The sequence below is a fragment of the Oculina patagonica genome, chromosome 13, assembly GCF_052425735.1.
Source record: "Oculina patagonica isolate OP01 chromosome 13, crgOcupat, whole genome shotgun sequence".
Taxonomy (NCBI): domain Eukaryota; kingdom Metazoa; phylum Cnidaria; class Anthozoa; order Scleractinia; family Oculinidae; genus Oculina; species Oculina patagonica.
In genome coordinates, this window is record NC_135770.1 from 22,697,952 (window position 1) to 22,710,980 (window position 13,029).

The 13,029-nt window shown below is 38.1% G+C and overlaps 1 protein-coding gene and 1 pseudogene across 2 annotated transcripts in view; both read right to left on the bottom strand.

The window, feature by feature from the left end:
• LOC144636350 (uncharacterized) overlaps positions 1-13,029 on the bottom strand; it is a 55,238-nt gene that overhangs the window by 32,681 nt on the left and 9,528 nt on the right. The gene's annotated exons all lie outside the window — the stretch shown is intronic.
• Positions 9,681-13,023, bottom strand: LOC144636507 (putative skeletal organic matrix protein 5; annotated as a pseudogene). The gene is made up of 4 exons (XR_013567520.1): positions 12,940-13,023; positions 12,625-12,667; positions 11,841-11,976; positions 9,681-10,286 (listed from the first exon to the last, which is right to left on the bottom strand). The product of XR_013567520.1 is annotated as a putative skeletal organic matrix protein 5 (transcript).

The window sequence follows — 13,029 nt, forward strand, 5'->3', positions numbered from 1 at the left end:
TGCTTACGTCAAGGATGGTCATGCCTGTGTAGACCGGTTTATTAAGAAACAGCTTACTTTTTCGCATGTCTATTCCAACTAGATCGTTTGAAAACATGACATGCCTTGAATACAATGGGTTTGCAACTAATTTTCTTATTTTCTTTGTTTCGTCGCTTCGCGCTATTCTTATGTCTACACGGTTTCTCAGGTTTTCCATTGTTTTTCCAAAAACCGAGTTGTTCATTAGCTTGTAAAAGTTCTTTTCAAAGTCGTTTTTTGCTTTTTTTCTAAATTCTGTGTTCATCCGGATGTACGGCTCCATCCAACATTCCTGTTCAAACTCTAAAACCCTGTGCACTTTTTTGAGTTTCATTCCCTGTTTTAAATAAAACTGCAAGTTTCGATAATGGACGACATAATTGCTTTTGTCTTCAAGAGTTAAAACAAGTTTTTTAGTGTTTGGGGGGCTCAAATCAAGATTTTTTGTTATTTTCTTTTGGAAAGGTGAATACATTTCTTTGCTTATTTTCTTTTTCTCTGGCGCTAATGGGTAGCTGTTGTGGGCGTCATGCAGCTCTTTCGGATATTCTAAGTCCACCTCTAAAATCCATCCAGCTTTTGCAAACTCTTTTTTTGTCGTTATTTCTTTTTCTGTTGGCATAACCTTTTTCCATCTGAAACCACTTTTTGGAAGCGGCTTGCTCATTGCCCACCCGTAAAGGTTATTTGCATCAAGATACATTATGTATTTTTTTGGCTGACTCGGGTCAAATCCCTCAACATAAGGGTTGTTCGCCTTTGCATATCTCTTGCTTACCATCGAAATTCCGCCTCTTATTCCCCTTTCGACAAAAAGATGCATTTCGTAGTCTGTGAGTAACTCAAGCTCCACCCCTGTCATTTTCAAGAGTGCGTCCCAAGAAAGGCCTGGCGTCGTGTAATAATTCGCGGGATCCAACCCGTACTTCTCAAGACAGATTTTTCGGAAGTTTTCAAAAACGTCGGCTAACAGGGTCACGTCTGTCTTAACGTACAAATCGTGGTAGTCGCCCAGGGTCTGGCAGCCAAAGGTTTTCCACACTTTTTGCGCATGTTCATACTCTTTATCTGTTATGTGCTCGCCGTTAAGTTTGCTGTAAAACTTTTCTTTTTCTGGCAAACTTGTTTCTTTAAATCTTCCCCATGAGTCCATGTATTCGTAAGGATAGATTCCCTTTTTGCAAAGAAGTTCAAAACATTCTTCGCTTTCTTCAAATTCTAAGTTATCCTTTGTTATATTTAATGACTCCTTTGGCGCCGCTTCTACAAGTTTTTCAAGCTTCCCAGGTAAAAAGTTCAAGCTGTCAATAAACCTTAAACCCCCCAGTGAAAATGTGATGTATTTTTCCATGTTGTTTGCGACACACTTTACCTCTTTCTGTGCCTCTTTTGAAATCTTTGCTATTTTCTGCATTAAATGGTGCGCATCATAACCCCTTAGGTTGTGAAATACAACTGGTATTTGGACTGTTTTTGGTTTTATTCGCATTATTAAGTTACACACGTTGTGCGCGGCCCCTCGGAACTTGCCTGTTATGTGGCAATGGTCCTTTACCACATCCTTGTAGTTCGGCTGGATAAGCGGCTTGTGGCAGCTTCAAACATTTTTTTTGTTTTTTTGCGGCCACTATGTGTGTGTTTTGTGTCAGCTTTTTTAGCTCATAGTAGTGTTCGGTACCAAGTCTTTGCTCCGCTTTTTTCGTGCTGTAATAACATTTTTTGTGAAGCTGCCCAAAGTAATTAAGTTCACCATAATACCCAATCCAAACCGGCAACGAGTCTAAAAAGTTTTGTTTCATCAGCGTTTTTTCGCAAATGTGGCAATCGGTTGCATTTTTGAATTTTTCCCAGTCTTCCGAAGTCATCACAAGGGGTTTTTGCTTTGACAATTCAAATCTTATTTTTTTCTCTTCACTTAAAAGGCAGTTCAAAAACACTTCAACGGCGTTTTCACCCCTGTAAACGTAAGGTTTTTCGTGTTTGCCGTCGCTCCTTACAACTGTGTAAGCAAATCCACATGCTTCGTGCTGTTCTGTCTTTTCTGTGTAGCTTTTTTTCTTCAAGTCTTCTAGTTCTTCTCCTTGTTCTTTTCTCTTCTGGCGGTCCTCGGGCGTTTCGCGTTTACATCCTTGCATCTTTCTTAACAATGCCTCAAAGTCGGCGTAAATTACAAAAGGCGCTTTCATTTGTTTTTGATAGTTTTTAAAAGAAAGAGTGTTTTTCCCCTCTTCCGGCATTTCGATTCTTGTTGGCCTGCCGTTAACTCCATTGCAATATTTTTCGTGGTTCTCGAGCAAGTCTGCTCTTGTAAAACCGGTCAAGCACATCATGCAAAAGTGTTTTTTGTTGTGTGATTTAGTCTGATCGTAAAGCAATGCGCTTATTCTTTTTATAAAACAGTAGTGCTGTATTAATCCTGACTCAATCAACATAAGGTTTATACGTGAAATTCCTTTTTCTTTTTCGCTTCTTCTGAGGGGTACCACACAGTCGTCTTCCCATCCAAACACATTTATTGCAAGGCCTCTGTTTTGCGCCTCAAGCCTGTCAATCTGCTTTAGTGGCGTTGGAAAATCGATTCCATTGTAGTTTATTCCGTCGTCAACTGGGTATCTGCTTGTTCTTTGCGGATTTTTCCCATCTCTTGGCGGAAATAATGCAGCTCTCAAAGCCCATTTCAAACATTCGTTATCCCTGTTTTGCACGTTAATAACTGCTTTTTTGTTTACCAATTTTGGGGGCAAAGGCAAATAACTTCCACCTCGCAATGGCTGATAGCGTGCAACGTTGACGTACGCCGTTTGGTTATTCTTTCAATAACCCAGCCTGATCCTCTTTCTGACCAAGCCTCAATTTCTCCCTTTGCTCTTTCAATAAATTTGTCAAACTCTTTTTTTATTTGGTCTTTGTTGTTTTTTGTAAAAACGTGTGGTTGTCTTTCTCTAAAATAGTGCTCCATGTGTTGCGTGACTCCGTTTCTTTGTATCGAAAATTTTACTTCAAGTCCAAAGCTTGTTTTTAAGCTTTTTAAGTCATCAATTTCGCTTACTAAAAGTTCATAAAACTTTTTTTTGTTTTTTCTTGCAAAAGTGTAAAGAAAACAACCTAGAAAAACCTAGAAAGGAAAACACAAATAAAGAACAAACAAGAATATGTCAAAACAGCTTTCGCAACTGAACTTAATAACTTTGATAAAAGTTGAATCAAGTGTGGTATATGTACTGTTAGAAAAATGCCAATGAAAAATATAGAGCGTATTGAAAAATGAAGTTTAATTAGCAAAGAAAATTAATATTCTAAACGCAGAAAAAAGGACAGAACGTACCTCGAGAACATGTTGCCTGTTGAACCAAATGAGACGAAACGAAAAAAACGAAAAGAAACGAAAACAAAACTCATCGGCAAAGGACGTATTATCCCGAGAGCTGCACAAGTTAAATGCAAAACTCTTCTGATTTTCTTTCGATCCGCTTTGCTTTAAAGGTAATATAGTTTTGTATTTGCGCGTAAACAAGAATATAAGTTCAACAGCACACACAGGTTCCACAAGTTCAGGAATGATCAAATTCTTCCAAATAGTGTCATGGTTATGGCAAGAAGACCACTGAGGAGAATTTGTTTTTTTTGATACGCGGTGGATTTTGATAAATTTTTTTTACGAGTTGGGATATTATTGTAGGTCAAACTGTTTTTTCAGGATAAATCTGTGTCCACCTTATGTTAATCTGTTCAAACCTAATGATAACACTTTCACAATGACACAATACAATTTCAAATCATTAAAAATAAATCCCAAACAATTAATTCAAATTATTTTAAGTGATTATAAGGGTTTTGTCTTGTGTTTGAAACAGATTTCAACTGAAAACCAATTTGACCTACAACAGTAATGGCTTCCAGTTTAAATGATATTCTATTACATATAGTGCTGCATTAGCTGCATTAAGCCATTATCAATCCGTAGGACAGTTATAAATAATTGAGTGGAATTTAGTAACTGTCTCAGCACTGCGTCTTATTTCAAGTATTTTAGGTTTCTTTTTTTAATTTTTCTAGTTTAGGTATAGATTTCTCTCGACAAACGTTGATGTATTAACCTCAATCGTTTTGCATTTTATGTGTTAGTATAAAGTACAGAAAGCGGCCCACCAAACTCGGGCTGAGAAAAAATGGTTAAATATAGAAAAAGCAATGTAAAAGGACATGGTTCTCCAGGTCATTTGCAGACATTTTAGAATTAGTTTCGCATAGAATAGTTGCGTAGAAGTCGATAACTATTTTGCACCCCGAGACGTTATCATTTGAAGTGTCGAAACTTTGTAGAAGGTGACCGAATCCGATGCTGAATAATTAGACAAAGTTAATGGGACACTGTCACGGGAATTTTAATGCTTTTCGGTAAAAAGTAGTAAAGTTGGTGAATAAGTCTTCTCGTACATGAAATGCACCTAGCACATCAAGATGGAGGTATTAAGAGGGTCCTGCTCTTAGGATCGCCTTTACATATGCAAGATAAATAAAATCGATTTTCTCAAACTTTGTCAGGATAAAGGCTTTTACTAACTTGTTTCAAAAATGTATCTCTGAGATTGTTTCGATATTTATTTTTTTCGTCGAGACGACTCTTCGGATTTGGCCGCTCGAAGCGCCAAATTCGGCTCTAAAATACTACTTTTTTCGAAGGCGAGTATAAAAAATATGATCCGTAGCAGCAAAGGCTGTTACATAGTATTAAAATAACATCTTTCAACAGTTATGTAACGCTCTCAGATCCGAATAAAATTTAAATCTGAATTTTTATCAAATTTTCAAAATTATACACTTCGGCCATGTTGCATCACGCTTAAATTTAGGTCAACTTTGTGAGCCAAAAAGTCAATCTGGTACATGGATTAAGCTGTCAAAACTATTTCTCTGAATAAAGGTATCACTTCATCTTCGATTTTATCCAAAAACTAGCCTGGGTAAATAAAACGGAAAAAATCGAGAGCGGCTTGAAAACTTGACACTTGAGCTAATTACTTGACATTTTGACCTTTCATGTTGCGATTGTTATCGCACAGATTGATCTAGAAAGTTCGACTTTGGGTCTTATTCCCCGTCAAATAGTATTTTTAGTCTCCCAAATAACCGAAAGAAATCATTTATTATATTTTACAGTAAAAAATAAGCCTCAAATGAAAATTCTTAGCACGTTTATTTTGAGTTACAATTTCTGCAAATTACATCTGGCGGTTTGGCGAGGTCCGACAATGCACACAATGAAAATATCAGTTTATAAATCACCACCGAGGTAAATCTTCCTTAAAAATCGAAGAATAGATAGTAAACTAAATTAATTACACATTTTCCTACCTTTATCGAGCCTATTTTGACGAGAAGTGGTAACGTAGATGCGTCCATTCTACAAATCCATAAACTGTCGGCGAATGTTATCAAGTTACATATTAACCACAGACACAGGGTACCCAAGCACCCCTTGAAGACTGGGGAGGTGGGGACGGGTTTTGTACAATGTGTAAAGAAAAACGACTCAAAAAAAAGAAAACGCTAAATTTAAAGGCTATAAAGCAAGTTATAGCAGATTGAGAAGCACATAATCTAGAAGTCCACATCTAGCATTGGGGCGCGTGCTATCGGATTTGCGTGTGTGCTATTTTTAGAACATCCTTGCGCGGGAGACGCGCGAGACGCGCGAGAAAATGCCGTGTGACCTTGCCATAAAACATTTCACTCAGAAAACAAATTAAAACTAAAAACAAATTCAAAAAATACTCCGAAATAAAGGGGAAGCATCGATCTAATTTTATGAGATCTGTGATGGAAAAACATCCGATGATAACCAGAGATGGAAAAAGTTGCATTCCGTTTCAATACAGTGATAAACTCCTTGAATTTAATACTACACAGGCAAATTATGCGCGCTCGAAGGGGGAATAAAAACCAAAGAAAACGAAACCATTGGTAGAATAAAATATTTAGTTTTTGGTTAAAGAAAGTATGTTTCACTTTGCTGAACGTCTTTAAATCAACAAAATAATATTTTCTTGCTCGTGAGCTACAAAAATAACCACGACTTGAAGCTTGTTTGGAATACTCGTTTTCTGAATTTCGATATTAAAACTGCTAACTGAAAATTGTTTGGGAATATCAGTCGAAAAGCGAGCGATACAACAATTGAAAACACATTATTTTCATTGCCCATTATTTTTAACTCTAGCGTTTTGACAGTCGTATTACTCTTAAATTTTGATTTTAATTTATAACCGTCTGACAGTTCGCGCCAAAAGCCGTCTACGTAATTTTCGCGCGCGAGGCCTGTTCTAAAAATAGCACACACGCAAATCCGATAGCACAAGACCCATTACCAGAGATGTGGACTTCTAGATCATTTACTTCTGGTTATAGTGGAAATTTTGCTTTAACAAGGAAAAAACTCTTTGCTTTCGGTCACTTTTCTTGTCCCCAGTTCTTTACTCTAAAAAGGTGCGACACAGGATAATATTTATAATGATAATCATCCTTAATTTAGTTTTCCTTTTTTCTTTCCACCTGACACGATTGTGTTATCTTTGCCTTCAATAAATTAATTGGCATCTTGGGCAAATAGACACCTAACAAACTGTAAGAAAAATACCGCCGATAGTCAGTTTAAGGTGAGATTCGTCGATATCAAACACTCCTGCGAGAAAATATTGATATACTACAGCTTTTTACCCGAAGTTTCCATTCAAAGTCACACCCCCACCCAACAGACCCGCTTCGCAGGATGTTTTAAAAAAATTCTGTCATTTCTGGATACGAGATAAAAAGGCGGGAAATTTAGTGTTAATGAGATCCCGCTACGACCAGCGTGACAAACCAGACAAAGTAGTTTATAGTAACCTACGTAGTTTTTGGGTGCGTATTTGGAAAACGCTCGTTTTCTAAATGCGCATTCAAAAACTTCATAACCCCGTTCTTCGCAGGCTACTGTACAGATAACTGTAAAACACCAAATGCGTAAAAATTTTCTGAATTTTTACCAGCCTCGTTTCCAGTGCCTCTCTCTTTTTCCTCCCTTGGGAACAGGGTTGATTTTTTTTTTTTTTTTTTTTTTTTTTTTTGCGTGACGATCATGCAGAATGTGTGACACAGTACCGGGATTTTGTAATCAGATTGTGCATAGCGACCTTAACTAGAAAAGGCCCGATATTAAATGCATCTTCTTTTTAAAACTAAGCTGTTCATAATTGGAATACGCAAATAAAGTCAACGATCACACAAACAATTTGACCAATTATTTTATAATAAAAAACATACCGTATTTACTCGAATAAGCGCCGCCCCCCGATTAAGCGCCGCCCTCGAATAAGCGCCGCAATTGGGACAAAAAAGTTAATAAGCGCCGCCCCCGAATAAGCGCCGCAGCCCCGATGCGGCGCTTATTCGAGGGATTCCGTTTAACTAAAAACAGCACTACAAATCAATTCTAAAACAAACTGGGACATTTCTTTCCATCAAAAGCGATGTTTTGCAGTTTAATGTGTTTGTTTTTCCGCTTGCCCATAAGTTTTCTATCCAACATTTTTACAATATGTAGTTCTCTGGTAGTTCTGTATATGTTGTGAAGGTCGCGAACTTTGCCAGGACAGCTAGCACCACTTCTCTCTTCAGCAAGAGACGAATACTGACAATCAAAAGACGCTATTTTCAATTACTGTAAAATATAAGATTCCTTGTGGCGTCCAAATTTTAAATAAGCGCCGCCCTCGAATAAGCGCCGCACTTGAAGCGCGAAAAATTAAATAAGCGCCGCGGCGCTTATTCGAGTAAATACGGTATACTATACTAAGCTGCTAACCTGCTCGAGAGAATACGAGTTTCGCCTCACAATCTAATAGAGAGTCTCCAATAACACGGTAGGTACCCAGGTGGCCTTGGATACTTTTCTTGCAACTTCCCACAACGACACATTTAACATTAGCCGGATTAGTGGCACTCGATCCGCACGCTCCTCCAACAAGTGTGGCAAAACCACATGAAGCCATTGATCGTGAATTAAAGCACAATAATACTTGTTTCCCAGCTAGGTATTTCGCAACCGAAAGTGTGCACAATACAGTTGGAAGTTAATTTTAAAAACAAGACAACAACAGAAGTTTTCCAAGGGCAATATCGTTTGTTCCCACAAACACGTGTACCGCAATATCGGGAAATTTGATACCAGGAAGTAGCGAACCGCTGTCACACATCCGGGTGATAAGAAAATAGGTAACTTGCAAACGAACGCTTTGTACAAGCAACGGCAGCAACCGTGCTACCATTTCTCGTCAAAATATGCTCGGTTGAGGTAAGAAAACATGTTATTTAATTAGTGTACTATCCATTCTTCGAGTTTTACGAAAGATTTTTATCGGTTGTGATTTATAAACTGATATTTTCGTTGCGTGCATTGTCCGATGTCGCCAAACGGCGAGGTAATTCAAAATAAACTTGTGCTAAAGATTCTCATTTGAGGCTTGATTTTGACTCTGAAACATAATAAATGAATTCTCTCGGCTATTTGGGAGACTAAAAATACTATTTGACGGGGGATAAGACCCAAATTCGAACTTTTCTAAATCCGCCAATGCGTGCGATAACAATCGCAACAAGAAAGGTCAAACCGCCAAGTAATTAGCTCAAGTGTCATGTTTTCAAGCCGCTCTTGATTTTTTTCCGTTTTATTTACCTAATCTAGTTTTTGGATAAAATCGAAGATGAAGTAATACCTTTATTCAGAAAAATAGTTTTGACAGCCTAATCCATGTACCAGATTGACTTTTTGGCTCTCGAAGTTGACCTAAATTTAAGCGTGATGCAACATGGCCGAAGCGTATAATTTTGAAAATTTGATAAAAATTCAGATTTAAATTTTATTCGGATCTGAGAGCGTTAAATAACTGTTGAAAGATGATATTTTAATACTATGTACCAGCCTTTGCTGCTACGGATCATATTTTTTTATGCTCGCCTTCGAAAAAAGTGGTATTTTAGAGCCGAATTTGGCGCTTCGAGCGGCCAAATCCGAAGAGTCGTCTCGACGAAAAAAATAAAAATCGAAACAATCTCAAAGATACATTTTTGAAACAAGTAAGTAAAAGCCTTTATCCTGACAAAGTTTGAGAAAATCGATTTTATTTATCTTGCATATGTAAAGGCGATTCTAAGAGCAGGACCCTCTTAAGCATTTCTTTGTTGAAGGAAGAAGGGAGTCATATTAATTTTTAGGTGTTTTTATAGTCCACAAAGACAAAACTTAAAAAATCAGCCTGATCTTTTCAACTTGAGATCTATAGTTCCTGATAGCATCACAATAATATGACTTGTTTATCGCTTCAGTACACTCGCATCGTGACTGTTTAACAAAATTTGACAACTATCCGTCGTTTGTTATAAGGGCGATCAGTGTTTGACATAATAAAAAAATTGGTTTGTATCTGATCTTAAAATCTGTTTAAAAAGGTGGTAAAAAAAACGTATAAAACTGAATTTTCGGTAACTCTCTGTTACCTTCATCAGAGTTAACAATAGGCAACAACGCCTATTCCTAGAAGCGCTACATTCCATCCAGGACATTAACTGTGTGAATGAGCATGTGCATTTCCCACAAGTTTATTTAACATTGGGAACACGCCTCTTTCAGTGTATATATTAAGTCTTATATAAAGCTTACGGCCTTTTCTAAAAAGCAGAAAATGTTCAGTTCCTTTATAGTGTCACTGAACGAAAATGTATCCCATGGCTTTGATGTTCTTCCCTCCATTATCTGGTGAGAGCCCGGAGTGTGCTGCGTTTCCACACGTGTTGGAGTCGTCAGGATGCCCTCCCGTACCAAACCCGATTCTTGACTCAGAGCCGCCGCAGTCATTTTGTTGGTTGCCTAGAAAACCGATTCTTGCTTTGGAATCAGCCCTATTACCACTAAGTGCATTAAAACCTTCCTTGTTACAGTTTGGCTGCAAGGAGGCCTGCGAACCAATCAGCGTCTTTCACGTGTTACGACCCAGTGAGGTGGCGCGGTATTGCCCGTCAGCGATCAGTGAGTACAGAGAGTTGGCCTGCTTGTTGATAACAATAAAGTTGATATGATGGCCGATTTTCATGCCAAGACAGATCTTGGAGAAGGGTGTGTTCCAGTAGGTCGGTAACTTGGTCTCATGTTGGTCAAACCCAGTCTTTCCTCCTGAAAGATTAAAGTCGACCCTGTCGCTCCAGATATTTGAATCGTAACGAAATGTTGTCTATTGGGAATAAACATAAAACGCGTGACATGAAAATCGAGTCCTACACAGGTACTACATAACTGTTAGATTGCATCATCTAGAACAAGAATTTGTGGAGCTGCCTGACGAATTCCCGAGCTTGACGGCGGAAAATGAGTCCACAGGCAGACCACCCTATGTGTTCGTGGTTAATAATTGTTGACATAAGGTCATGTTGAAATCAATGGCGCATATAGAAGATATATAGAGAAACATTACGTCGGCTTCGATTTACTACAAAATATAAAATTTACTCTAAATGATTCAATAAAAGTTAAGATGAAATGCTGAATATGTCTTGTGTCGTGTTTTTTTGCCGCCCCGAGCCCTCTAAGACGTTTATTTTGCGAGATCATTTAGCGACCGTTAGAAGAGAGAGAGAAGAGAGAACAAGGCAGGCAGCTTTACCGCCGGCGGTCGCGACCTTGTCTAATTCAAGCTGGAACTGACGCTAAACCATCAAAATTCTCGCCTCGAAAACACCGGCATCCGATCGACTAGATATTTCTCTGTCCTTGCGCCGAATTAGAGCTCCACACTTCCAATATTTTTCGAGTAAAGCGATCCCGAAGTCTCAAAAGTAGCTTTCTCCATATGATCAGTGCAAAATTCTGGATCAAAGGAATTTGAAACATGCGAATAACAAAAGGAAATTTGACACATCTGTCAAACATCAAACGCACGTGCCCTAATTTTCTTTTGTTATTTTATTTGATGTTTGACAGATGTGTCAAATTTCCTTTTGTTATTCGCATGTTTCAAATTCCTTTGATCCAGAATTTTGCACTGATCATATGGAGAAAGCTACTTTTGAGACTTCGGGATCGCTTTACTCGAAAAATATTGGAAGTGTGGAGCTCTAATTCGGCACAAGGACAGAGAAATATCTAGTCGATCGGATGCCGGTGTTTTCGAGGCGAGAATTTTGATGGTTTAGCGTCAGTTCCAGCTTGAATTAGACAAGGTCGCGACCGCCGGCGGTAAAGCTGCCTGCCTTGTTCTCTCTTCTCTCTCTCTTCTAACGGTCGCTAAATGATCTCGCAAAATAAACGTCTTAGAGGGCTCGGGGCGGCAAAAAAACACGACACAAGACATATTCAGCATTTCATCTTAACTTTTATTGAATCATTTAGAGTAAATTTTATATTTTGTAGTAAATCGAAGCCGACGTAATGTTTCTCTATATATCTTCTATATGCGCCATTGATTTCAACATGACCTTATGTCAACAATTATTAACCACGAACACATAGGGTGGTCTGCCTGTGATGTCAACAATTATTAACCACGAACACATAGGGTGGTCTGCCTGTGATGAGTCATCGCGATTCTCCGACCCGAACTATATTGGATGTTGCGAGGAAGCTGACACTGATTTCGTTTTTTCTTTGTTTCCAAAGTTCAATTTTAAATTTATTTCAAAAGTACAGTCGGGGTACGTGCAGTAAATCCGATTTACGCCTTCTCTAAAACAATTGTTGCATAACTCTATATTCGGCTTTAAATGGGATTAACAATGCGTCCTGTATTTACCTTAGCACCATCGATTTTCATGACCAGCGTCCATCCACCGCCACCGCATGCTCCAATCCCATGACTCGTCATGTGACAGTAAACAGGGACCTTCCCAGAGTGCATTTGGAGTAAGTAAGCTTTGTTTCCTTGAGACCTGGTTACAAACAGAACATGGAGGAGGAGTATCATCATACGTTTATACGATCTAACAAACTGTGGCCGCTCTTCGGAGCGCTTCGCGAATTGAGTAAAAAACGACCGATCCACCACTCTGATATGCCTTAGCTTGTCCCCACCTCCTTTCAAAATGGTAACACATGGAAGGCAAATTTCCCCAAAACGTGGTATATTTATCATATTTCACGGTCACTAGCTGAACGTTTCCTACTTACTTTAAGGACAGCAGAAAATTGCGAGCTTAATTCCGTAGTCTTGTTGAGATCAAACTTTAAACGCTAAACTCAAAATGATCGAAAACAAATGGGAATGCAGGAAAGCCACGGCTACGTTTTCTGTTTTAATTCATATTTATAAAACACTGAAAGTATTTATCGGTTGTTTTATAATCTGAACGAAAGCAATATATTCACCTGCGCTTATTAACAATTTGTATTCTTACCCGACTGTTATGATACATGAAACGTATTTGTATTTGATCTTCAACGGAAAATCCGAAAGACCAAATTGCATTAGCTCGTCTTACACGACGTATCTTTTTCTTGTTAACAGAGCTAGGAGACAATTCTTGCAGAGAACTCTTTTTTTCAGATGTTCCCATAGCTATTTTATAATAACTACTTACTTTTGACTCACGTAAATTTCTTTGCATGACGGAAAAGACGAACCTGCAAAAGATAAAACGTATTAAAGGTAAGTGTAAAACAAAACAGGAAAAATGACTGAAATACCTTATTATAGGAATATAACGAGGCATTTTAACAACGTAATAAAATCAACGCGAATTTAGGAAAAGTTCTGGTCAAATGCTTATAGTAAAAAAAGTTAACATACATAAAATTGACGCGAGCTTTTGAAATTCGCGTTAATAACATGTATCGTTAATTTCCTATAATAAGGTAAACGAACTACTATATAATCATTCATAAAGCCATCTTACCAGATTCGACATTATGATTCTCACGAGATGTGGCGTTGACTACTGCCTGTATAAGTTGATGAAATTTTTTCTGCAAGGTTGCTTCAAGGG